A 4,526-nucleotide genomic window follows, 5' to 3' on the forward strand; every position below is an offset into this window, starting at 1 on the left:
AAATGATTTGAAGCTTTCTGGCATCCTGACATCGAAGGTCATTATTATATAGAATAAAAAAATATTCAATTAAAACCATAAAAGCAAATATTTCATTACAAAAGTTAAATAGCTTTCAGAAGCCCTGCTTCTTAAATGAGTCTAAAAATGCCGCTAGCATTATACGACACATCATGTCCAAGAACCTTGGTAAGGATGAACCTGCCATCCTCACCTTGAGCCTCAAACAGACATCTATTTCTTTATATGTTACAATTGGGGAATTCAGTCAACAAATACCTCACTGACAAGGATATCAAACAGTGGTCGCAATATGTTGGTGTTGGCCACCTACACTGTTAAGAATTTGCATTAAAAACGGTAAAAGTCTGGCAACATTTATTCCAGGATTTTTACCGTTTTAAAAACGGTAATATTGACGTAAAAGAGTTATATTACGGCCACACGCCCGTAAAAGATAATAACAAAGGAAGGTAAAATTACGGTCGCCAGTATTTTACAGAAATACGGCTGAGAATAGTGGATTTTTACGGAGAATTTCCGATGAAAATTACGGTTTTTTTTTTCTAACAGTGTAGCAGAAACTCACACGTCATCCGAGTGTGACCAATGCGGAGACGACATAGAGTAGTCTCCCAATTTTGGGGCATTATGTTATACTTCCATTTTAAAATAGGCAAAGTTCATATAACGAGGGCTTCAAAAAAGGGTATTTAACATGCATTACTAATCTAAATAAATAAATTTAGGGTATCCCATTTCCTAAGTTTGGTATAAATAAAAACTATAATGCTTAGTTGATTGTTTCTCACGAAAAGAGAGAGAGAGAGAGAGAGAGAGAGAGAGAGAGAGAGAGAGAGAGAGAGAGAGAGAGAGAGAGAGAGAACAATTGTCAATTTTAATTATCCAAATTCAATACATGGAAATCAAATTCAATTCATTTGAATGTACAAAGAAATCAACTCATGAAATATGAAGAAGAAAAATATAAAAATTATATATCATACCTCAGCAAAGAAGAAGAAATAACACAGTGTAGAGGAAGAAGGCACAAAACTATCCACCTTTCCTCCGAACACATCCTAAACTACTTGGAAATCGTAGAGACTTTCCATTTACCTCTCACAAGATCTAATAAAAGGGGTTTTGGAAATATGATGTCAAAGAAAGTGGCGTGAGAGAGAGAGAGAGAGAGAGAGAGAGAGAGAGAGAGAGAGAGAGAGACCTAGCAAAAAATACTAGGATTGACAAATGGTCAATCAATTAAACTAATAAAAAAAAACGCCAACTTCAGAAAGAGTCGTCCTAAGTTATTCGTGGGACCTATCTAAAGAGAGAGAGAGAGAGAAGAGAGAGAGAGAGAGAGAGAGAGAGAGAGAGAGAGAGAGAGAGAGAGAGAGAGAGAGAGAGAGAGAGAGAGAAGCACTCGAAGATTACGCTCTGGATTCCAAGAAATGGAGAGTAATCTAGCGGAGTCGTTTTTCTCTCACAGAGCACCAGGCCATTTCCAGCAGGAATGGAGCGAATGAAATTGTACCTACTGTCACTTTCGTTTCATTGATCCCATCATTACATGGCTCATTTACTTTTCTTTTCATCAACTTCTTTATCTTTTATTTTTCCTTCATATCAGATCGATGTCCATAGAAAATTATTCATACACATACATGAAAATCTTAGATTTATAAATAATGAAATAAAAAAATTATATGAATAATTTATGATTTTGAAATGGGTGTTTTTTTTCTGAATGTGTTGAATATTGTAATGGATAAATGATAGTTTTCATTAGAAAAAGGGTATATATATATATATATATATATATATACACACACATATATATATATATATATATATATATATATACATACACACATGTATATATACTATATATAACACAGTACATGATTATATACATATATATAATGTGTGTATACAATTAAAAGAAATAATAATGATCCATAACCTGAAATTGAACTCAAAATAAATAGCAGTAATCCTTTCTGACCTTTACAAAAGTCAAACGAATTGAAAAACCTATTAACGACTCCTCTATAGCAAGTAAAAAACCATAAGTGAAACATCGATGTTATTTCTCTTTCTGATGAAAATTCTTAAATTCTAGAGATATTTCTTCATATAAAATTGATAATCTCATTTATTTACGGTTATTTTTTATATTAAGTATTTTAATAATATTTCTATCATCATTCTTTACACGATTAACACTTTCAAAATAATTTTTCTGCTTTTTTTCATGTCATTTTGGTGGTTCTTCTAAGATGTCAAAAACATTTTACGAACATACCGAAAATTTCAAAGTACTGATAAGATAAATTACAGCCAAGATAAAAGATATATCGTTAAATACAGGTTAGAACAACAAATAATCCAATGCGGAAAATTTTTCAATAATGTTTCCAGACTTTCGGAGGAGGAGGAGAAGCGGAAGAAAAACAGAGGATGAAGACATAAAAAGAAGGATTTGCAAAAGGGGATTACATGATATTGATATTGCTTCCTTTCGGCACGTGAAGCTTCAAGAAAGAAAACATTAAACGATTGATCTTTTTACGAAATGTTGCATTATAATATTTGTATGTATTTCAATGTTGTTACTGTTCTTAAAATGTTTTATTTTCCCTTGTTTCCTTTCCTCACTAGGCTATTTTCCCTGTTGGGGACCCTGGCCTTGTAGCATCCTGCCTTTTCAACTAGGGTTGTAGCTTAGCAGGTGTTAGTAGTAATAATAATAATAATAATAACAATAATAATAATAATAATATAGACCTCTTCGGCAAACATAAATACGAATGTTTTATTTGATAATAATTCTAAGAATTTATATTGAGAATACTTAGTAATACGGTCGAGATGCTTTTTTTATTGAAGTGATATTATTCAACTTCGTATTCAATAGAATAATTGTCTAACAAAATTTACTGATTTAATGACCCTCACTAAATTGACACGCAGCAGAAGTTATTTACAAGGCTAAATAAAGAATAATTATTATAAGATTATGGCAAAAGTACAGATAAGATATGTCGAGGAAAGCTATGAGCAAAGTCATTACTTTGGTGCAATTTTCTATGGAATATACATTAATGTATACGTAAAATTAATTTGTAATGAACCATAATGACTATAATAAATATAACAGCAATAACAAAAGCTGCTATGCAACGACAAACACTATTATTATTATTATTATTATTATTATTATTATTATTATTATAACTATCCAAGCTACTGGAGCAGTGCAAACTACAAATACACACACGTGTATATATACATACACACATATATACATAAATACATATATATATATATATATATATATATATATATAACTAATAATCAAAGGGTTTTTCAAACTAATTACCAACTTTTACAACCTACAGAGAGAGAGAGAGAGAGAGAGAGAGAGAGAGAGAGAGAGAGAGAGAGACGACCGATTAAAAAAGTATACCAAAACATCTCACGGACTTGGAGAGAGAGAGAGAAAAAAAAGGTAGGTTTCTTAACTACCGTAGAATTCCGCCAGATTCCGATTCCGACCAATTTCCCTTAACGATTTATTAGCTGCCTCTTTCCAACTGCCTCTATCGAAGTCATTAAGATGAGATTAAATTGGAAATTACACTGCAATGAAGGAGTTTCCCCGGACCCAAAATGAGTCTCTCTCTCTCTCTCTCTCTCTCTCTCTCTCTCTCTCTCTCTCTCTCTCTCTCTCGTTGCAACTGGAGATCAAAATTTCATTTTTCAATCGTAGAGTAATCAAAGGTAATTGCACATAACAGCATCGTAATGATATAATCGTTGGTTCCCTTCCATGACTGAAAATTCCAAAATGTAGCTGGTAATCACAATCTATGCAACGATTTGGATGTTTGAATTGCAAATCAAAGATTGGTCGAGTCCTTATCATAACAATTCGCAAAATGGTCGACGATATTGTTATGTTTTGAGTTGGTCGACTAAATTCACATCCTAGGCAAGAACACGTTTTTATAATTACCAAAGAAAAATATAAACATTTATTATTATTATGATTATTACTATTATGATGATGATAATTATTACTATTATTATTATTATTATTATTATTTTCATTGTTTTTATTATCAACATCATCATCATCAATATTATTATTATTATTATTATTATTATTATTATTATTATTATTATTGTTGTTGTTGTTAGCTAAACTAGAACCTTAGTTGGATAAGCAGGAGGCTAGAAGCCCAAGGGCTACAAGTTCCTCCAACAGTAAAAAATAGTCCAGTGAGGAAAATAAACAAGGAAAGAAATAAACTACAAGAGAAGTAATGAAAAATTAAGAGAAAATATTTCAAGAACATTAACAACATTAAAATACATCTTTCATATATAAACTATAAAAACCAAAGGATACTAAACAAGATAGAATAGTGTGCCGGAGTGTAACTCAAACAAAAAAAACTCAACCCAAAGACAGTGAAAGACGATGGTACAGAGGCTATGGCACTTCCCAATACTAGAGA

This window comes from Palaemon carinicauda, chromosome 20, assembly GCF_036898095.1.
Source record: "Palaemon carinicauda isolate YSFRI2023 chromosome 20, ASM3689809v2, whole genome shotgun sequence".
Classification (NCBI taxonomy): domain Eukaryota; kingdom Metazoa; phylum Arthropoda; class Malacostraca; order Decapoda; family Palaemonidae; genus Palaemon; species Palaemon carinicauda.